Below are 24408 nucleotides of genomic sequence, written 5' to 3' on the forward strand. Positions count from 1 at the left end.
GAAAGAAAGAAAGAAAGAAAGAAAGAAAGAAAGAAAGAAAGAAAGAAAAGAAAGAAAGAAGAGGAGAGGAGAGGAGAAGAGGGAGGGAGAAAGGGAGGGAGGGAAGAAGAGAGGCAGGGAGGAATGAAAAAGGAGAGAAAAACTTGCAGACTGGCCTATTCGAATTAAATTGAATGAAAAAGACTCTTTCAAAATTTCACTTTCTTGAGGCCTAAGATTGAAACCCTAAGTTCAAAAGTCTGGCCCAACAGCCAAGCATTATAATCAAATCAGATAATATATGAGTTCAAATGAGATAATGCATGAAAAATGTTTTAGAAATCTTAATGCAGTAATAAATGCTTGCTTTTAAACACTTGTTCAATCCATTCCAAGAAAAAAATCCTATGATTCCTGATATAGTCAAAATTTCTCCTCCCCCCAAAAAAAGATTTGCTTTTATATAATGCCTATTAGACTAGTAATATACCATGTCATAGTCTATAGAGCAATTCTATTAGTAAAAATATATTTGTTGTATTAGTAGACATACATTTTGAACAGAATGAAGATGGATAGGGTCTGGAATTGAAAAGAAGCTTATTTTTGATCAATTGTATAGTACTTTTAATGACTTCAAATATTTCCTAAAGCAGAAACCTAGCTTTTTGACACCAAGATTTTTTTTCTGATAATGTTCTATGTCTGCAAATCATGGAATATGCTAGTCAGTCATTTAGCTTTTATTAAGTTCCTACAATGTGCTAGGTACTGTTCTAAACATGGGGATAGACAAAAAGAAAGACAATTGTGGTCTAGGAGCTCATAAGTCTACAGGAGAGACAATAATATGCAAACAAGCTGTATAAGAGATTGGTTGGAGATATTAAATAGAGGGCAGGCATTAGTGTTAAGGAAGAAATCTCAAAAGAATCATACTCATAATTTCAGGCCATCTAAAAGTTAATGGATAAACATACTGGGCACGCTTGGTCTGCAGCATTTTAGCAAGAAAAAATTGTCCCTCTCCCTCAGGTTAACAAAAAGATAATATCAATAGATAAGATCTACCATTATAAAGGAGATGGAGCAATTACATGTCTAGATTGAAGAATAAACTACAGCCACCCTATAGACTATATCACATTTAAAAAAAAAAGAAAAAAGAAAAAAGAAAACAAACAAAGTCCCCTAGTACATTAGATACATCCTGGGAGAGGGTTTATGAGATGGCATAGACAGAATGAGAAGCCAATTCATATTGTATATCTGAGCCAATGTGATATTGAAGAAGGTACCACATCATTACTCTCCATTTTATAGATGAAGTATTAGAGGCACAGACCATCACTAGAATCAGGACTCAAAAAAAAAATTCTATCCCCTAGGTTTTTTAGTGTTCAATCCCTTGATCATATTTGAGCAAATCATTTTGGGACATTATGTGTTTATGCACACATAAGCAAAGAGGAGCCAGATTGCCAATATAGTATTTTCTAACTTTAGAGAAATGTTTTTTTTTTTTTTTTTCTGTATCATCACTCAGGAGGAATGCATAAATTTGCAAATTGGCTCTTCTGTGTCTGGTGCTTCCAGGGTTTTCATCAGGAAGATTAAACTTTTTAGAAACAATTAGATTTCTCAGAGCAGCCAATAACTCACATTCTCCTAAGAAGAATGCTGTTTAATAAGGAGAGATGCTCATTGAATGTGTCAGCAAAATGTCTGTACTTTGATTATTGAGTTTCTTATACCATTTATTTTAGACCCATCTCATCTGTTTGTGCTAAGAATGATCTTTGTTGTTTTCAGAAACACTGGTTTATTTGCTGGTCTGCTCAGATGAGCAAAAACTGGGAAATGGGATAGCTCAGTGGATCTGATATCAGGATGATTTGAATTCAAAACTGGCCTCAGTTGCTTACTAGATGTTGTATGACTCTTGGCAAGTCACTTAACCTCTGTCTGCCTCAGTTTCCTCATCTGTAAAATAGAAATAATAATAGCATCTATTTCCCAGAATTTTTGTGAAAATTAGTGAGATAAAATTTGCTAAATGTTTTGCAGACATTAAAGTGCTATATAGATGCTAACTGTTCTAGCCTGAGATTTTAGGGCAAATTCATAGACTCTAGGGTATTATTTGATGCTGGCAGACCAGATCAGCATGGTAGGCTCAGAAATCTGGGACTGCTCAATGAGGTGATCAATATGGATTGATTCCTTCTTTGTATGGATGGATGAGGGAGTCTTAGAGCTCATTTGAAGGGCTTATCTTTTTAAATTAAATTTTTTTCATTGATATCTTTTCTTTGTACAACTCTGCAAATTCTGTGAGAGCAGGGACTAATTTTTACCTTTCTTTTTATTCCTAATACTTAGCATTGTACCTGGAACATAATAGGCTAAATAAGTGGCAGTTGACAGAATGACAAACTTTTCCTAATATGTCACTCCCACCTCCCCCTACCATAGGGCCATATCTTATAACAAAGAATAAAAAGGAGAAAAAGAAATAGTTCAGCAAAACTAACCAATATATCAACAATGTCTGACACATAGAGTATTCCACATTTACGTTTCTCCATCTCTGCAAAAGAATAAGGGAGATACGATCTCATTTTTTTCCCTTTGGGGTCAGCCTTCTTCTTTATAATTTTACAATATTTTTTGAAATGTTTTATTCTCATTTATTTGATTATTGTAATCATTGTGTACATCATTTTTATGGTTCTGCTTATTTTACTTTGCATCAGTTCATGTTATTCTTCCTATGCTTATCTATAGTTACTATGTTCATTATTTTTTATGACAAAGTAATATTTTATTACATCCGTGTACCACAATTTGTTTAAACTTTTCCCACTTGATGGATAACTATTGTTCTGTTTCCAGTTCTTTGCTACTACAAAAAGTGTCACTAAATATATATATATATAGGACTTTTCTTTCTTGTATTTATTAATACTCGAACTGAATCAGAGTTTGAACGTGTGAGTTACTTTGTTAGTATTATAAATTACTTTCCACATCAGTTGTACCAATACACAGTTCCACCAATCATGTATCAGTATCACTATCTTTCTGCAGCATCTCTAATATTCATTAGTTTAATTTTTTTTCCTGTCTGGAAGGTTTCTGATATAGCTAAAAGAGCCTAAGGAACATCTTCAGGAACTATACCTCCAAATAGTTAAGTTTTGATGGAGATACTTTGTGGAAGAAATGCCCATGTAGGATGCTATTTGACAATGTGGAATAATGGATCAGTGCTAACTAAGCCTGTAGTAAGAAAGACCTGACTGGGGCACCTACTATCTATGAGACTGTGGACAAATCATTTAATCTCCCAAGCCCCATTTTTCTCATATGTTAGATAGAAATATGACTTTTAATTACATATGCATATGTAATGAATTTTGCAAATTTTAAAGTTTATATGAATGTTATTATGTTACAGTGAAAAGAAGGAAACAAGCATTTACTCAGTAACTTACTTTGTGCCAGGCATTGTGCTAAGTACTTTATAAACATTAATTTGGTTCTTACAACAACTCTGAGAAATAGGTTCATTATAGTTTTCGTTTTACAGTAAGGGAAACTGAGGTAAATAGCAACTAAGTGACTTGCTCAAGTCCCTGCTCAGGGTCTCACAGCTAATGTCTGAGGTTGAATTTGAACTTGGGTCTTACTGACTCCAGGTCAAGCAGTCTATCTACTATCTCACTCAGATGAAGAAACTGAAGCAGGAAAAACTTTACCCCACATCAAACAGGAAATGTCAGATTCCAGAGGCAAAGATCTTTCCACTCTATTACAGTGGGAGTTTGGTAAGAAGAAAGGTGAAGTCTCTGAAAATAGGAATAAGGAATACTAGAAATATCCTCCATCCACTTTATAGTTTTGCTTAGGACTGGCTCTTTGTAGGTTTACTTAGTGATTACTGACAAAGGTCACTGGAGGCCTTTGTCAAGAACAGCTCTTGGATTTAAAAAGCTACATATTTTAGAAAGAAACAGATCTTAGATAACTTTAGAAATCCTTATTGTATTTCCTTAATGTCACTGGAGTTTATAGCAAACAAATACTTTCTTAAAGAGAAATAGGCCCTTAGAGATTTTTGCTGCAGAATGTGGGTGTGTCCACCTACTTAACAGAAAATTTGATTCATGGGACAATATGCTTTGGAAAGACATCCTAAGAAATGGGCACTTTCAGAAGCTTGTACAATTTTTCGTTGTTCTTATTTGGGTACTTGAATATTTGTGTTCATGGATGGCTTTTAAGTTTATAATAAAACTTATATTAGAGGTTATTTTTTAAGTGAAAAAGATTCATCACAAGTTTCTTTTAAACACACTTCCTTAATTAATTTTTTTAATAATTACAAAAATTTGATTTATATGCAACTTCTTAGGTACAGGGCTAGTGTACAAATAATAGTATTTTTATATTAACTGAACCAACTTAAATTGTTTTAATGCAAATATTTTTAAAGCAAGGTTGCATGTCTAAGTGAAAGAACAACTGTAACAGAACTAAATCACTGACTAAAACTATATGTGACTGGACACGTGCACATACACACATACGTTAAGGAAGTCCTTACTAGAGAACATCAATAGCTGCTCTTTCTTCTGAACAAAAACAACTAGCAATTATATTGACAATGAAGATCCATATCATTCATTGCTCTCTCATTTCTTTGTATTGCAAAATTTCCCTCAAACATACTAAAATTATGTGGTCAGTCAAGGTTTTACTCTGAGAAAATCTAGTTTTTCAAGCTGTCATGGCCATGGATGTCTCTTACCAGTTCAGAAACCAGCTGCACAGGTTGCATTTTCCCCCCTGAGGCTTTGGTAATAATTGTTGTTGTGACCACCACTGTTTTCCACAGAGTGTTCAGGGCTAAATGTAGGACCCTGCCCTTCTTTCTTGCATCAGTGAAAACAGAGTGACTTTTGATGGCAGTCCAATTTCCATATAGTCACCAAACACTCACCATCATATGGGTTAATATCAAACATAAAGAAGGCTTGGAAAATCCAAATTGGGAAAGAAACATGCCAGGGGCATTGGAACTTTATACTGTACAAATTGCAAACTCAACATGCATACAAGCATGACAGAAAATAAACATAAACTATACCAACAGGAAAACTGAAACCTTATGGTGAAAATCTGATATTCTTCCCTTGGTTCAATTCATCAGTGACATTAAGTAAAGCCAGGATATGTTGTATTTCTCTTCATTACTTCTTTTTGGTCTTTGCTCAGAGGTATTCTGGATAAGGGTCTCTTTCCATAGTTTACCATGAATTAAGCTTCTGCATAATGTATTCCCTTTGTTTGCTGAATTTAACATTAGACCTTGAACTCTAAAATCTTCAGTGTTTCTTTATTATTATGTTATTATGCAATGTATTATGGACAATATAATATAGATTATATAATAAAACATTGTATAGCATATATTTAATATCATATAATCATATAACATATATGGCAGCACAAAATGTGTTATATAACACATTATGGCATTAATTATATAATATAAGTAATATATAACACAATTGTTTATTATTAATTATAATAATTGCATAATATAACACATTGTCTTATAATCTATGTTACATTATATTATTGTGCCATATATAAAAATTATATTATTATCATTATTAATTTATATATTATTGTTTTATTTATTATACATTTATATTTATTATATATTATATTATTGAATATATTATTATTATCATCATTTTGTTATTATAGTCCCAAGTCTGCCATTTAAAGCCCTGGCAGGTGTTCCCATCATACCTTTATACGCTTATTTTATATTATACCTCTTCAACTACTCTCAGTTCTTGATAAATTAACTTGCTATCTATTCTTCAAATACTACATTCCTATTTCCATCTCCTTACTTTTAAATAAATGGTCCCCCATTTATGCAATATATTTCCTCTTCACCTTTAGTTGTGAAATCAGTCCCCATTGGGACACTAATACACTATTGATGAAGTTATAAACTAATCCAACTATTCTGGAAACCAGTTTGGAACTGTGTTCAAAGGGCTATAAAACTGTGTACCTTTTGACCTAATATGAGGTCTGTATCCCAAAAAATAAAAAAAAAAAAAGAAATGGAAAAGAAAAGTACCTACATGCACAAAAAATATTTATAGCAGTACTTTGTGGTAGTAAAGAATTGGAAATTGAGAGAATGCCCATCAAATGGAAGATAACTATATAAGTTATGGTATAAGATCCTGATAGAATACTATTCTAACATAAGAAATGATGAATAATATAGTTTCAGAGAAAGCTGCAAAGACTTATGTGAAATTGATGCAAAGTGAAGTGAGCAGAACCAGGAGAATATTGTATACAGAAATAGCAATATTACAATATGTTCAACTAGAAGGGTCTTTATTATTGCAAGTTGATATAAAGTGAACTGAAGGATTTATAATGAGAAATTGCATCCACCTCCAGAGAAGTACAGAGCCTCTGAGTGCAGATTGAAGCATACTTTTTTAACTTTATTTTTCTTAAGGGTGTTTTGTTTGTGTTTTCTTTGGCAACATGGCTAATATGAAAATAAGTTTTGCATAAATTCACACATGTACTCTATATCAAACTGTCATTTTAAGAAAGTGGAAGAGGAGAGAGGAAGGAAGAAAATTTGAAAGTCAAAACTTAAAAAAAAATTATATTTAATTGAGAAAAAAATAAAATAAGAGCAAACAACAACTCAAGAATCAATCTTCAGAATCCTTTAAAGCATGGTTTAGGTGCCATGTCCTATATAAGACTTTTCCAAATCTCCCCTCCCTTCTAAAAAGTACTTTTGTATAATCTTTGTTTTCATTTATTATACTTCCCACCCTGATGCCTACTTTATGCCTCATAAGCTCCTTGAGGGCAGATTCTATTCCATTTTTGTCTAGTCATCATCTAATAAAGTATTTTGTATATAGTGGGTGTTTAGTAAGTGTTTGTTAACTTGAATTGAACTCCATGTGGCATAATATATTTCCCATCTTAAATATTTTAGATATGAGATGAAATAATCAATATTACTGATGCTATAGGTCTTTAATAAAACACATTTTCCCATGCATAATTCTTATCTTTTTTTCCATTAAATCCTATAACCATGTATATACTTCTTATATACACGTATATACAGTTTCCTCAAAGGAAAACAATGTACCCCAAAGAGGATCATGAGATGCAGACTTAAGTAAATAATTATTGTGATAACTATTCACCAGTCAAGTTTCTTTATACACATAACAATAGAGTTTGGAAACAGAGAAGAAAGAATGAAAAATAATGGCCCCAAAAGGAGTAAGCTACTCCATCAGTAAGTTCCATTATTCATTGTTGCCAACTACCAAAGGCTATGAAGACATCTATAGTCTAGATTCCACACATCTCAACAAACTCCTCTGTAATTCCTGTAGGTGCCCTAATCTGCTTAAGAAATGGAGCTCTAAAGATGATTTTCAGGCCTATTTGGATCATAGGATGTTAGTGCTACCAAGGAAGCTCTTTTAGAAAAAGAGCTTTTGAACTGATGCTAAATGAAATATACAGAACCAGGAAATCATTGTACACGGCAACAGCAAGATTATTCAATGATCAATTCTGATGAGACGTGACTCTCTTCAACAATGAGATGATTCAGGACCAGTTCCAATGGTCCTATAATCAAAAGAGTCATCTGCACCCCAAAAAGAAGATGGTGGGAACTGAGTGTGCTTCACACATAGCATTCTCACACTTTTTGTTGTTTGCTTGCATTTTATTTTCTTCATCATTTTCTTTCTGTTTGATTTGACTTTTCTTGTACAATAAGATAATTGTATAAATCTGTATTCATATATTGGATTTAACATATATTTCTACCACATTTAACATATTTTGGAATACTTGCCATCTGAGGAGGGGGGTGGGAGAAGGGGGAAAAAACTGGAACATAGGGTTTTGCAAGGGCTAATGTTGCAGAATTATTTATGCATATGTTTTGAAAAATAAAAAGCTTTAAATAAAAAATTAAATAAAAATAAATAGAAAAGGAGCTTTTAAAAAGAGCAAGTTCTAATTCCTCATTTTTAAGTTGGAGAAACTGAGGGACATTGGAGTTTGGAATAGAATTCAATCTCTAGCCTATCAGTGTTATTGCTCTTTCACTGGCTAATTAGCTTTTTTAATAGACTCGATGAATCCTCTAATGATCTTTGGTCTTCATGTGAATTTAAATTTCTTTATTTTATCACAGAAATGACTTAGGGCAACATTCAAGTCTTGCTTCCCTTTCAAAGCATCCTGAAAATTAGGCTCTTTTAACTCAATAAATTGAGTCAACAAGCAATTTTACTAATTGATTACTATAAGCCAGGCACAGCGCTAAGTGCTGGGAATACAAATAAAAACATAAAGAAAGATAGTCCCTTCTGAAATCAGGAGGACCTGAGTTCAAAAGTGGCTTCAGACAATTAATGCTTCCTAGCTATGTATGTGACCCTGGGTAAGTCACTTAACCCCAATTGCAAAAGAAGGGAAAGAAAGAAAGAAAGAAGGAAAGAAAGGAAAGAAGGAGGAAGAAGGAAGAGGAAAGAAGAAAGAAGAAAGAAAGAAAGAAAGAAAGAAAGAAAGAAAGAAAGAAAGAAAGAAAGAAAGAAAGAAAAAGAAAGAAAGAAAGAAAGAAAGAAGAAAGAAAGAAAGAAAGAAAGAAAGAAAGAAAGAAAGAAAGAAAGAAAGAAAGAAAGAAAGAAAGAAAGAAAGAAAGAGAGAAAGAGAGAAAGAGAGGGAGGGAGGGAGGGAGGGAGGGAGGGAGGGAGGGGAGGGAGGGAGGGAGGAAGGGAGGAAGGGAGAAAGGGAGGAAGGAAGGAAGGAAGGAAGGAAGGAAGGAAGGAAGGAAGGGAAGGAAGGAAGGAAGGAAGGAAGGAAGGAGGAAGGAAGGAAGGAAGGGAAGAGGAAGGAAGGAAGGAAGGAAGGAAGGAAGGAAGGAAGGAAGGAAGGAAGGAAGGAAGGAAGGAAGGAAGGAAGGAAGGTAGGAAGGAAAAGGGAAAGAAGGAAGGAAGAAAAGGAAGAGGGAAGAAAGAAAGAAAAGGAAGAAGGGAATAAAAAAAGATAATAATCCCTATCCTCAGGTGGCTTACTGGGTAAAGACAACATACAAAAGGAAGCTGAAAATCAGGATGGGGAACTGAGACAAAGTATCTGAGATTGAGCATGGGGGAGAAAGAAGTCAAGAATCAGAAATCAGGAGAGATGATTTAGTGAACATGGCTGGCCTGAATACTTCCTTAAAATAAAGGTTCTAGGAAGAACTGTCCTATCAGAGAAAGGAGTAATAGGACAGTGGGATCTTTTAGAGAGAAAAGGCTTTAGGGATGGAAGAATCTTCTAATAAGAAGGGTACTGGTGAATAGTGAAGAAAGAAATCTAGAGAATTAGGAGCAGAGCCTGGAGAGGTATAAAGGAAAAACCACATTTTGTTTTTGTTTTACACAGGTGATTAACTGTGTAGACAACCATCAGTTCCATGAGTTTAAGGAGAACTGGAAGGACAACTAGACTACATCAGTCTGTCAGATCAGTCTTAACCCCAATGTTGAATTATTTGAATTTGGAAGGCAGTTGCTGTTATACTGATTTTATTTTCCCCACCTTAATTTCTTCTCTTTTCTGTAGCATGCTATAACATGTAAATAAAGACATGAGGAGAAAGAACTCAGATGAGCAAGTGTTTTCTCAGTCAGTCAGAAAGTTCTCCTGTCATTGTAGCTCAGGATGCATCCCTCCCCTCACCACAGCTTCTGGCTAGCTTGGCAGCTCAGCTCAAAATTCTCTGTCTGTCACCAGCTTGATTTTGCAATTGAGACATGGGGCAAATGTGAATGTTGCCAATGGGTCTAGTAAGGCAAAAGGGAATGTTTCCAAATAACATAGTAAATTGCTGGGGTGGGGGGGAGGGGAAGGAAAGGGGAAATGTGGCAGCTCAAGAATTTTGGCTATGTCACTTTGGTAATAACCTTTACCATGCATGCACAGTGATAGAATTGAATCCACATAAAATACTTTGTAATAGTTTTCAGAGAAAAAAATTTCCTAACTGGGCTTCTTCAGTTATTTCAAGCATGTTTGACTCTTTGTTATCCCATTTAGAGTTTTCTTTTCAAAAATTATGGAGTGGTTACCATTCCTTCCCCAGCTCATTTTACAGATGAGGAAACTGAGGCAAATATGGTTAAGTGACTCATTCAGGGTCACACAGCTAGTAAATGTCTGAAGCCACATTTGAACTAAGGAAGGTAAGTTTTCCTATATTCACTGCACCCACCTAGGTCCCCAAAGTGGGCTATTAGGATTTAATCAAACAACTCCCAATCATGTAAACTAGAATCACTTAGAAGGTTTTCTGCTAGTTCTTCCTTCCTTCCTAAGAAGACCTCCCTACAATGTTTTCCCCATACCACAGACCAAATAAACAAAGAGGCAGAGATAGAAAGGATCTTGAATCTAATCTAATACCTTACTTTACAAATGAGGAAACTAAGGCCCCCGGTGGGTCATAGGGGTCATAGATCCAGAACTGGAAAACACTGTAGAGAGCACCAAGCCTTACACTGTCATATTTAAGGGAAGAATACAGAACTTAAGCAATTTGCTCCAATTCACAAGGATGGATAGGAAGCATCAGAGATGGCATTTGAATCTAACTCTAACTTCAAGCCCACTATTCTTCCCACACTGTACTACTCTCTTTCTCTTAATCATTTCAACAGGTGGGGCTCCACTTCTGAATTCCTGGGAATGGTCACACTGGTTCATCTGGAAGCTAATTAACAGCAAACAGATTTTTCTCTTTCTAAAATGAATGAAGGACAGACAGTCCCATCTTGCCAAAAGCAGGAAAATTGTTGATTGGCTAGAGGCTTTTTTTCCCCTTCCCCTAGAGATTCCGGGGACCTCCACAATGAGGTGCTTTGTCTGGCTCACGCCAAGGTTAATTTGGCACCTCAGTCACAAAGAGCATATGCTTCCTGTGACAGACTTCCAGGGAGGCGGCCTCCCACATGTGCTCCCCTAGTCTCCTCATTGGTGTTCAGAAAGCAGAGGGTGGGTCCTCCAAGGGAGCTTGTGTGCCTATGACAGATGAGATTTTTTTTTAAGTAAGAAAACAAAACCTGAACATTTTGATGCCCTGTTTTAAAAGGCAAAGACTCCTTTGGACCTGAAATTTACAAGGTAAGCCACTAGCACTCTGTCATATAGCTTGAATGAACTTTGAAACAGTCAGTGGGTATTATCTGAGTGCATTCTCTGAAAGTCTTGGTTGTTTAGTGACTAACTTTAACATGCAGCACAGTCTGCTACTACCTTTATAATAAGAGCTTCCTCCCTGCCAAACTACTACACAATCATCTCTGAGAAAAAGACTCGCCTCTTCTAAACAATTTTCTACAGTGAAACAATCATGGAGATCTGAAGTCAGTTCAAACTCAGGTGGAAAGATTTGGAAAAGCTAGGTTTTCTTTCTTATCTCAGGATATTCAATGTACTGAAATAGGTTCAAATTAACTCTGCCATTTGGAAAATGGGTCTGCAAGAAGGGGACCATTCCTGCCAAATGGGAGAGTCTTTATTCTAATTGTCATTTGGTGCTGGCTTGTGAAAGGCAATGGGGATTAGCTGAGTCCTGTTATACTACAGTTGTGGTGGCCCTGCTCTAGAAGAAATGACAAATCTGTGGGTATCAGGTGTTGCTGTGCAGGCCAGTTTTTCATGATTGGGGCAAATTAGATTAAGAGATTGGAAGTCATTACAATGCAGTCTGAAAGCCAGAGACTTGTCATAATCAAAATAATGCCGGATATGCTCACAAGGGTGTGGGACAACTAATTATCTAAGGCTATTCAGGAAATCTAATACTTCTTTTGAAAAGGCATAATAACCTTCTAATTTTTTTTTCTTTTAGTTCCCTCTAATTTTTTACTGCTTGGGCAGGAAGGCTAGTTGCGGTCGGTAACTTGAATAGTCTGCCTCTGAAAGAGAAGTGTCAGGTCAAAAAAAAAAATTTTTTTTTCTGGTATAAGTGCAGATAAGATAGCAAAGACAAGCTAGTTTGGCAGTTTGGAAAGGAGAAGACACAGCAAACAATAGGATTTATTTTTTATCTTTTCTCAGCTGAACCTAACTCCATTGTATAAGTTATAATCAGCTACTTATGTCATCTCTTGAGATATCCAGATTTTAATTTATTTACTCTTTTCCTATGAGCTTCCTCTATAACAAAACATTAACCTACCTGTTCAAAGTTGTTTTCTTATCTTTGATAAGTTGTTTATATTTATTTATTCTTTGTCTTTGAGACCTTAAAGTACTTTATGCACATTCTGAGAACTAGAGATATCTCCAGTTTATTAATTTAGGAAGATAAAGCAGGATTAGTAATACAAGAAGAATCATGTCCAAGATCACCCAAGGCATAATGGTAAGACAAGACTAGAAACAATTCTTTAGACTTCTAACCAAGGATTCCACTCTAGGAACCAGGCTACCTCCCTTTTCTAGCCAGAGTTATTTCTCAGTTCTACTCTGAAAGCTACATTGCTGCTTTCCTGTGCTACATTAAGACACATCATCTAAGTGAGGTATTTATTCACTCTGAGTATTGGAATGTGGAAGGAAGGCTCATTTGCCCTGACCAACTCATGAGTAAACCAGTTTTTATGACCCTGGAGGGAGCAAAAGTCTTTCCACCCAACACCCAGTAGTAAAGAAGGTAAAGCCTCCAGGACTGATAATGTTCTAGTCCATATTTATCTCTCTTCCTTGCTAATCTCCACACAGTTTTAGAGTAAAGTCAAACAGAAGAGGAAATCCTTAGGAAGTGAAGCTGGGGGTATTTACTTGAATTGGCCAGAAAGAACTCCCAGAATGATCAGACTGAAAAGGCTTAGTCTCATTCCTGTACTAACATTCCAATATGTGATTGCCCCATTGTAAAAAGTTATTTCAAACTTAATTCTGTTTCCGCATCTCCTAATACTATGCATATGAAAATAAATATTTAGGAATATCTTAGTTCCATTAAACAGAGACAGCATTAGTCTGAATTCTCTTTCTCTTTCCCCCCCTTTCTTATAAAGAAGACATGGAAATGAGGATGAAAAATACTACCTAATTTCATTTAGGAAACATTGTGCTAAATGTGAACATGCTCTCAAAAGTTTCTAAATTCTTTGGTGGAAGGCCAGCTTCACCCCCATGCTCACGCTCCAATTAAAAGAAAGATGCCTCTGATTTTTCTGTCACTTATCTGGAACAATCTCTGGATTTGTTTTTTGGTTTGGGTTTTTGTTTTGTTTTGTTTTGAGATTGCTTGCCTCCTCTGAGTACAAATGCCTGATCAAATCATGCCAATGTGATAAAAGACTGGAATTATAAACACTAAGAATGAATCTCTAGCCTTGCTAATGCAGACCCTGTTGAAATTGCCCAGATCTTTTTGTGGATGAAAGGGTAGAGAACATTAGATCTGAAAGGAGTCTTAGAAATCATTTAATTTTAGGTTCAACTGTAAAATAGTTAATAATAAAACTTACATATTAGGATTGTTGTGAAGTTCAAATTAAGATAATATATATATTTTTTGAAGTTAGGTTAGTTCCTGTAATATAGTAGATTTTTTTTATAAATTTTTTTTTCTCTTCCTTCTTTTTATAAAAGATGAGATTCAGAGAAGTCTCATACATCGAATGAAATGAGGAAATATTTACTAAACATCATCTATGAGTGAGATGAGAGCTATTATCATCTTGAAATTGTTTCTCTAATCCATAATAATTTATAACATTTTTCATATAAGGATATGTACATTTTTTTCTTTATCTGAAAATGTCTGTTCATATCTTTTGACCATTTATCAATTGGGAAATGATTTTTATTCTTATAGATTTTACAAAGTTCTTTATATATTTGAGATATAAGAACTTTATTTGAGAAATCATCTATGAATTTTCTCCAAAATTTTCTACTTTCCTTCTGATCTTGATTATATTTGTCTTATTTCCACAAAAACCTTTAAATTTAATGTAATAGAAATTATCCATTTGACAGCTCATTCAGCTCTCCCTTTATAAATTGTTTGCCTTTCTGCAAGTCTGATAAGTAATATGTTCCATGTTCTTCAAATTTTCTTTTACTATATCTCTTTATATCTAGGTCATGTATTATTTTGACCTTAACTTGGAAAATGATATAAGATATTGGACTATGGCCAGTTTCTGCCATACTACTTTCTAGTTTTCCCAGTAGTTTTTGTTTGTTTGTTTGTTTGTTTTTTATCAAATAATGAATTATTATCTCCAAATCTAAAATCTTTTTACTTGTCAAATACAAGGTTATCATATTATTTTGTAAATTGCATGTCTACTCTATTCAATACCTTTCTATTTCTTAGCCAGTACCAGATAGTTTTGATAATCACTGTCTCATAATATAGTTTAAGATTGGTACTACTAAACACTTTTCATTTAAAAAAAAATTAGTTCCTTTGAAATTCTCTACTTTGATTTTTCCTCCAAAAGAATTTTATTATTTTTTCCAATGTTGTGGTATATGATTGTGATGGAATACTAATGTGCTATGAGAAATGATGAGTTCAATGATCTTAGAAAAACATGGATAGAAAAAATGAAAAGCAAAATGAGCAGAACCAAGAGAACATTGTATACAGTAACAGCAATATTATTTTAAGAACAATTTTGAGTGGGTAAGTCATTTTGACTATTATAAATACCCAAATTGACTACAAAGATCATAAGAAAGAAAATGCTATCTGCATTTAGAGAAATAACTTATAAATGGATGTGTCTAATGATAGCCATCTCTAGGGTGAAGGAAGAAGGATGAAAAAAAAAGGAAAACAAAGAAATTTAGATGGTAATTTTATTATATATTTCAAAGAAAGAAAAAAAACAAAAAAGAAGGATTTGAAGTTTTATGTGCAATCAGCTTTTTTTATAATACTATGTTAAAGAAATGCTTGTTTTATTAAATAATTTTTTAAAGAAATAATTAAATTTAATTTTAAAAAAGAAATAACACTATCTATGTCCTTATGTACTTTTGTTGTTTTGGATGGAAATAGTATAAAAACACAATATCGCATATGATCAGTGCATTAGAAGAACATGAAATAAAGTGCTATGTAAGGTGGGAGGGAAGGAGTCATTATTGAGTCAGGTGAATTGTGGATGATAGATAATCAGGATTGTCCTCAACTTCAAATTTAATGTAGTATAGTGTAGGACCACATAGGGAAAGGGGGCCATCCAGAAAGGAACCTTAGATAATCTGTACATTTTGCTTTGGTTAGAACACGTGAAGGGCTTGGGGTTCGGTTCTAAACACTCACTAAGGGCTGGCCATATCAAATGGAGTGTGTCCAGATGATAAAATACATTCAAGTTTGTGAGAGAAGTTAAAACCATGCTGTGAAAGGATTTATAGAGAGAAATGGGCATGTTAATCTCAGATAAAGCAAGATTGTCTTCATGTATTTGAAGGGCTGTCATATGGAAGAAGGATTAGGCTTATTTGTCTTCTCCCATAGGGCAGTACTGGAACCAATGATGGGGGATTAGTCTCAGATTTCAAGCCAAGAAAATTTTCCTATTTAAAACTGTACATTAATGTACAGAATAGTGAGATTCTTCTCAATGATGAGCTTTGGGTGGCAACTATATAACCAGTTTTCAAGGACTTTGTAGAAGGCATGTGGTATGGGTCTGAAATTAGACTAGAGTGATAGTCAGGGATTGAGAGTAGCAAGGCATTTCAAAACCCATCTAGTGCAATCCCTCTTATTTTAGAAATGAAGAAACTGAGGCAAACATTTCTCTAGCATCACATAGCTAGTAAGTACCTTGATGATCTTTGAAGTCTCTTTCTATGTGAGAATCTGTGATTCTATTGACATTTCTCATTGTGTCTCCAGAGAGAGAGCTTCAATATAGGCTGACAGCTAGGTCAAGGGCTATTGTCTAGGGATTCTATTTCATCTTTAAATATAGTGTATTCTAATCAATTATAGCAAATACTCATATAAAATGCAATAAAAATCAGCTTTGTAGAGATAAAAGTATAGAATACAATTAAATGAAATTTAGAAAGCAAGAGACTCGACACCAGTTCACCAGGCAATGAGTAGGACAGAGAAAAAGAGTAATGGGAAGGGACAAATTCACCAGGCCCCAGTGCAACAGCAAATTCTATCTTGGCAGATCACCCCCAAAATGGGTTAGTGAATCAGGCAAAGCTGCAATAGCGATGATTATTTTCAGTTTAGGATTGCAATAACAGGTTGTAATACCAACTTTATAGTCCTTACAGCTAGGAAAAGCTATGCTTTTCATCAATTTCTTTGCTAATAGAGAACTAAACTATACTTGCTTAAGATCCCAGCAGTCATTGATAGCTTAGAACTATCAGTCAAGTATCTTGACTTTCAGTCCATTGCCCTTTCTACAATATGACAATACCTCTCCAAAATTAATATTTAAAATTTTATACATAGCCTTTTGTTTTTGCACATTGATTTCCTTCATTCTTTCATCTGCTTTTCCCTTAGCCTTCCCTTAGGCCTACTCTCTATTTTTTCCTAAAAGGGAGAGAGCATTTTGTATGGAAAATGAAATTAAATGACACTTTTTCATGCCCACCTTGAAAAATAGTCCTTCAACTTGCTTAGATACTTGCAATGAGGTCCTATGGGAGGGTATATATGTTTATGAGTCTATATTTGAAGTAAACTAAAGAACTCCATTTATTTTAAAGTTACTCTTAAAGGTCTAGTATATCTGATATGAAAAAATTGGTTCTCTTTACTGGAGACTTTTGGGAATAATTAAATAAACATATGAAATCATATAAACATAAACTATAAGTTTGCATAAGAGAGACCCTCAGAAAAGATTAAGAATGTATGTGACCTCTCTTTGCTCCTTTGTAGAATTGCAGGTTCATAGTCATGGAAGGCTGCATTTATCAGACTTTTTTTTGATATGTTGATTAGTTTTGATGAACATTTTTTCTTTTTTTTTCTTCATTATAAAAGTAGGGGTAAATATAGTAGGAAGTATTGATGATGTAAAAACAGAAGAATATCAATATAAATCTATTTTTTAAAATAAAGGATGTGTTGACTGAGAAACTATACCAGTAGGACTGCTGACTGTGGTCTGAGGAAGACCCAAGGAACATTCTGAAGCTTAAAGCTTTCCCATTGTCTGATAGCCATACAGAATGTGGGACATTCTGTTCAGCCTTCAAGAGAAGTTTGTTGAATTGTTGATAAAAAGTGGCAAGAACCAAGTAGAGTTCCTAACTGTGATAGCACCCTAAGTACTAAAAACTCTTAGAACAATACTGTTTAAATAAAAGAACAAACAAAAGACAGGGCTATTCAAAGGAGAAAGTGATATTTGAAGGTCTACTGGAAATGAAGAACATCAAATGCATACAGAGCAGCCTGAAACTGAATTTTGTAAATGTTTCCAAGAGGAGGTGGAGAAGTTAGGCAATTGTACTCACATTTCCTTGAGAAATGGTCAGTGTGAAATTCCAGGGCTAAAGTGCTTTGACAACATCCCAGTTGAGTTTGTAAGTGTTTATTTTCCGGGTAAAATTTTTCCTAGAGGATCTCTTATGACAAGGTTAGGAATAGGAACACAAAGACTTAGACCTCTGATTTCCTTGGTAAAGAGATCTGGATCAAGCAATTTCCTCTATGAATGCAAATTGTTCTCTGTAATAAGGTAATTAAGCACAATATTGGACAGAGCACTGAACCTGGAGTTAGAAGGCAGGAATTCAAATCTAGCCTAAGACACTTACTAGACTCCAAGCAAATCACTTAACCTGTTTATCTTATTTCCTCATTCATAAAATGGAGATAATAATAACACCTAACTCCTACAATTGTTGTGAGGATCAAATGAGATAATAATTGTTAAGTACTTAGCATTGTACCTGGCACATAGTAAGCACTATATAAAAAGCTATTATTAATACAAAGTCTTAAAGAATTGCCTAGGGCACTGAAAGGTAAAGTGATTTGTCCAAAGTTACACAACCAGTATATGTCACTAAAGGGACTTATATCCAGGTCTTCCTAGCTTTAAAGTTAACTCTCAAGGGGCAGAGCTAAGATGGTCAAGTAAAGGCAGTAACTTGCCCAACCTCACTCCCAAACTGCTCCAAATTCTTTAAATAATGACTAAACAAATCTTAAAACATCAGAGCAACCAAAAGGATGGAGTAAAACATTTTTCAGCGGAAGGCACCTTAGAAGCTCAGCAAAAAAGGTCTGTGACATCAGAGTGGCAGTCCCAGGACAGGACATACCTGTGTAGCCCCAGCTCCAGTCCCAGCCCTTCTCTGAATCAGTAGCAGCAGTACTAGTGGTTTCCAGACCTCTCAGCCCCGGGACACTGGGGAGGACTTGAAATGTCAGTGGAGAGAGTGTGGCAACAGGGTGGGAGTCTGGTGTATAACCCCAATCAGTGACGCCCCAACCCCCACCAGCACACTATATTTTACTGCTTAAGTGGGACAGAGACACACCTTAGAGCTCTAGGGCAGAAAAGAGTGCTTGTGGTCAGATTCCTAGAAGGATTTCTAAAAACAGATGCACAAAACCCCTGAAGCTTGGGATTGTGCACTCTTTACCCTGGAAACAGAGCCCTACTTTAACATAGAGTTTAAAGCTGAGTAATAGGCTAGGAAAATGAATAGAAAACAAAAAAGTTTCTGATCATTGAAAGTTATTAGGGTGACAAAACACACACTCAGAAAATGATAATAAAGTCAAAGTTCCTATATTCAAAGCCTCCAAGAAAAACAAAAATTGGATTTAGGCCATGGAAGAGCTCAAAAATGACTTTGAAAATCAAATAAGAGCGATAGAGGGAAAATTGGGGAAAGAATTGAGAGAGATATAAAAGGAAATGCAAACCTAATGAGGAAAGGAATGTCTTAAAAAGCAAAATTAGCCAATTGGGAAAGGAAATACAAAAGCTCACTGGGGAAAATAATTCCTTAAAAAATAGAATTTAGCAAATGGAAGCCAGTGATTTTATGAGAAATCAAGATACAATAAAGCAAAACAAAAAAAAATTTTAAATGTGAAATATATCATTGGAAAAACAATTGACCTGGAAAATAGATCCAGGAGAGATAATTTAAAAATTATTGGCCTACCTGAAAGTCATGATCAAAAAAAGAACCTGGACGTCATCTTTCAAGAAATAATCAAGGAAAATTGTCCTGATATTCTAGAACCAGAAGGTAAAATAGAAATTGAAAGAAGTGAGCTCTCAATCCAGTATATGACACTGCTTCTCACAAATAATACCAAGTTGAAACTGGAACACTAAAGTAAAGCATTGTTGGTGGAATTGTGAAATGATCCAACTATTCTAAAGAGCAATTTGGAATTATGTCTAAAGGGCATTCGACTCTGTGTACCCTTTGATCCAGCAGTCTCACAACTGGATCTGTATCCCAAAGAGATAATAGAAAAAGGAAAAGGACCTATGTATGCAAAACTGTTTGTAGCAGTTCTTTTTTGTAGTGGCAAGGAAGTAGAAACTGAGTGGCTCCCCTCAGTTGGGGAAGTGAAAATTGAGTGGATACTCATCAGTTGGGGGCATGGTTAAGTAAGTTATATATAGTACATGAAGGTAATGAAATATTGTTGCTCTATAAGCTGAGCAAGCTGATTTCAGAAAAAGCTGCAAACATTTACATGAATTGTTGCTGAGTGAAGTGAATAGAACCAGGGAAACATTGTACACTGTAACAAGATTGTGATGATCAACTGTGATAGACTTGGTTTTTCTCAAAAATGCAGTCATTCAAGGCAATTCCAATAAACTTGGGATGGAAAATGCCAATTGCATACAAAGAGAGAATTATGAAGATTGATTTTGACCCTTTTTTGTTTGTTTTTCTCATCCTTACTTTTTCAACTTTTGATCTGATTTGTCTTATACAACATGACAAATATGGAAATAGGTTTAAAAGAATTGCACATATTTGATCTATATCAGATTGCTTGCTGTCTTTGGAGTGAGGGATGTAAAGAAGGAAAAGAGAAAATTTTAGAACACGAAGTCTCACAAATATTGCCTAAGTTATAGTAAATCCTGGTAGCTACATCATGCAGTGGGTAGAGTGCCAGACCTGGGGTCAAGAAAACCTGAATTCAAATCTGGTATTTACTGGCTATGTGACCTTGGACAAATCATTTAGCCTCAGTTTTCTCATCTATAAAATGAATTGGAAAAGGAAATGGTAAGCCAATATCTTTGCCAAGAAAACCAGAAATTAGATCATAATAAAACACAAGTGAAATGATTGAACAATCATAATAACAGCAATTATTAAATTAGATGACCAAAGAAACTTCAAGGTCATGGGATCATAGACTAACAGGTAGAATTAACTTTTTAGGGTATCTGGTATAGCCTCTTTATTTTATAGATAGATACTGAAGATCACACAACTCTAAGTTGCAGACCCAGATTTAGTTCAGGTTATCTGACTGTAAACATAGCATTTTTCCCACTGATTCATCTTCATCTCATCCTTCTCTATCATTCCTCCCACAACATTGCCACCAAAAAATACCTAATCAAATCGGAGTTCTCTGGGGTTCTCTTTAGTCATAGCAGACTATGACTAAAGCATCATCACCCAGGAGTCCTATTGAATTTTATTGAGGTGAAATCTTTCTTTTCCTTCAAGAACCATTTCAGATGCCACCTCCTCCATTAAACCTTTTCTGATTCAATTAGTTGGAACTAATTCCTTCCTCCCTCTCCTTCTCTCTCCATTGAATAAATCTTATATATATATGTAACACATTCCAACTTGTTATAATAATATTTGTGTTGTTTCATCTCTCTCTTATTAGATTATAAACTAGTTAAGAAAAAGAGTGCTGTGTCATTGTTCATTTTTTGCATACCCAGAGGCTGGAATAGTGCCAAACATATAACAGTGGTGGCCAAATTAAACTTGAATTATATATTATTATATTTTATATATATGATATAATTATACATATTATATATTATCATATTATAAAATATATTATATTTTTATATTATATGTTACATATACTTGAATTGATTTACAGGTGATGCCATGTGGACAAGATTACAAATAAAGCAAGAATAGAGTATGGAAGTCTGAAGAACCATAGATATCTCAGTGGATAAAACACTGGACTAGAAGTCATTAAGATCAAAATTCAAATCCTACCTATGACTTTTATCAGCTATATAGTTCTAAGCAGGTCTCTTCACTTCTGTGTGGTTGTTTCCTTAACTGTAAAATTGAAATAATAATATTACTTGTCCCAGAGGATGTTGTAAGGATAAAATTAGATTTTATACATATATATGTATATACACATATTGTAATTTGTAACCATTTAAAGTACTCTAAATGTTTACTGTTATTATTAAGTGTTTTAGGGATGTAAGTTTAGTGATAACATGGTAAGCATGGGATCTTATGATTTATTTTTCCCACACATAGCATAAATATAATACAATGATCACTCTATTGATGGGGTAGCAATTTGCCATTTCCAATTTAAGAGTTTCAGATTCTTTTTTTCTTTAGTGACTAGCCCATTAATCTCTGGTATCCAAGAAAGTACAACAAATGGAAACACAGACAAGGAATCCATATTAACAAAGCATAAAAATATAGTACTAAAACTTGCTGTCCAGCCAAGGCTACGGTAGAAATGAAAATTTTGGAAACAGAGAATCTGCACCAGCCAATAATCCTAGTAATTAGGAAAATCATCATCATTCCTCGAAAAGAAAAATGTAGTTTTGCTGCTGGAAAGTAACTTCATTGGAATAAGGCAGAGTCCAAAGATACTAGCAATACAACCAAATGAAATGTTTATCAATTAAATTTAATAGACAAACACTTTAGACAGCCAATTTAGATTGATCCCACATATGTATCTGAGCTGAATTTTGACATTTGCAATCTGAACTAAAATTTGTAATATGTCTCTTATATTTTGGGGCCTAATTTTCTGTGCTGATTGAGTTATTAATCTATTTGTTAATGATCACTTTATTTCTTTTCTTCCTGAGATCAATAGTACATATAATTTAGAACTAGAAGATCTCTTCTCTGTGCTCCTTCACCTATAGTAGCTCCTTTCTGTCTTTCAGATAAAATGCAAACTTTTCAACCTGTATTTAAGATTCTTCTGTGGAGCTCAAACTATCTTTTCAGATTTATCTAACATTACTTCATTTCACATATCCAATAGTCTAGCTAAACAGGTCCAGTACCTATTTCCCAAACTCAAAATTCCATTTCCCATCTACCTCTTTGCATTTGTATAAACTTTTCTTTTAGCCTAAAAGTATCTGACCCTCCCTATCTCTATCTCTAACAATTCTTACCTTCTCTCAATTTCACTCAGTTGTCACAACCCACAAGAAGCCTTTCCAAATCCCTGTTCAATCTCCTCTTGTTAATACTATTCAATTTTTACTTTGAGTTCATTTATTTGCATATATATCATAACCCCTCAGATAAAAATAAACTCCTTAAGGGCAGGGACTGTTTTCTTTTTCCTTTTGTTGTTGTTATTATTGCTATTGTATCAACAGTACCTGGCATATTATTCTGTGGTATTAAATTTTTTTTTTTAATTTTTATTTATTTATTTATTTAGTAAAATGTTAATCAAGCTACCAGCTGTTGACTTAAGGAACAGCATTTCAGTTTCATTCAGAAAAAAAAAAAATTGGTTTTCTTTAAAGCAGTTCTGAATTTTTTTTTTTGAGTCCTTTACTTTATATCTTGGGGACTTGTATGGAAACAAAGAAACATTTTAGCTACTGGATTTTCAGTATAGGTGCAGGAAATAGGCTCAACTCCCATTCTACAGGGCAATAGAAAACAATAGGTGAAATTGTCTTTGTTTCCAAAAGTTCTCAATTTAGATCAGGAAAACAGGACACAATGCCTAGAATGTCTTACAAATTATTTTATATGAAAATAAGAACAAATCAGTTAAGTGTAAACTAAATAAGAAAATCCCAAAAAGGAAAAGTAGCAATTTCTGCATGTAAAGTACATGAATCAGAGAGGCAGGAAAATGAGTATATAGAAAGTATTTAACACATGGTTTGAAACAATGAAAGATATAGTTTGAAATGCATGTTCTATTCCCACAACAGATAACATCTAGTTTCTTTATTATCACTTTCATATATTCACCTAACATTTTTTAAACACTCACTATATCTCAAGGGCAAGGAAGGAGCTGACATTATTATGATCATCATCATCATGGCAGTTCACCTATCTACTGGTCTTTAAAGTTGAAAAGTCCTTTGCACATATCTTATTTGCTTTGGCTTTCTCCTGGGTTTGGAGAAGAAAATTATGTACCTTAAACAAGTGAAAATATAAAATACATACAATATAATTTCCAAAGGTAAAGAAAGGTATTAGCAATTGGATGGATCAGGACAGATCTTGTATAGGATGGGGGTTGATGTTTAAAAGAAGCCAGAGATTCTAAGAGTCAGAAGGATCATGGTGCATTCAAAATTTAGAGGACAACCTATGGAAATGCACTGAGAAAGGAGGTCATGAATAAGAAGGGGTGTGCTGGAGCCAGCTCTAACTGACTTATTAGAGCTGATTGTTAAATTTTCACTTTGAGCATTTATACCTTGTACATCAGCAAATACTACAAATTAGGACTTGATTTACGTTTTGTTGATTTCTAGATTAAGGTGTCAAATTAAAGTAGAAATGAGACCACTAAACTATTCACAAAGATCACTGTAGTCACATATTGACTTAGAAAACCACATACAGGCAGACATTGTTTTATTGCTCTTTATTGCGTTTTGCAGATGTTGCATTTTTTACACATTGAAGGTTTCTGGAAACCTGTAACAAACAAGTCTATCAGCATCATTTTTGCAATAGTGTATGGTCACACCATGTAACATTTTGACAATTCTTGCAAAAATTTAAATTTTTTCATTATTATATCTAGAATGGTTATCTGTGATCAGTGATCTTTGATGTTACTAATGTAATTATTTTGCCATGTCCTGAACCATGCCCATATGAGCAAGTTTAATTAATAAATGTTATATGACCTCTGAGTAACCACTATTCCTCATTTCTTTCCTTCTCTTTGGGTGTCCCTATCCCCTAAGGGCCAACAATATTAAAATTAGGCCAATTAATAACCCTATAATATTCTCTAAGTATTTAAGTGAAAAGAAGAGACAATTAATTTTGCAAATTTCACTGCTATGGAATTTTAAGAAACTT

At 34.2% G+C, this 24408-nt stretch overlaps 1 protein-coding gene across 1 annotated transcript in view; it reads left to right on the top strand.

The window, feature by feature from the left end:
• The first annotated feature begins 11099 nt into the window (after window positions 1-11099).
• The window catches only part of STARD13 (StAR related lipid transfer domain containing 13), a 683440-nt gene continuing 670131 nt past the window's right edge, over window positions 11100-24408 (top strand). Inside the window, 1 exon segment of the mRNA XM_074303504.1 lies at window positions 11100-11247. The gene's annotated coding sequence lies outside the window, so the exon portion shown is untranslated.

The sequence above is a fragment of the Sminthopsis crassicaudata genome, chromosome 3 (assembly GCF_048593235.1).
Source record: "Sminthopsis crassicaudata isolate SCR6 chromosome 3, ASM4859323v1, whole genome shotgun sequence".
NCBI classification, from domain to species: Eukaryota; Metazoa; Chordata; class Mammalia; order Dasyuromorphia; family Dasyuridae; genus Sminthopsis; species Sminthopsis crassicaudata.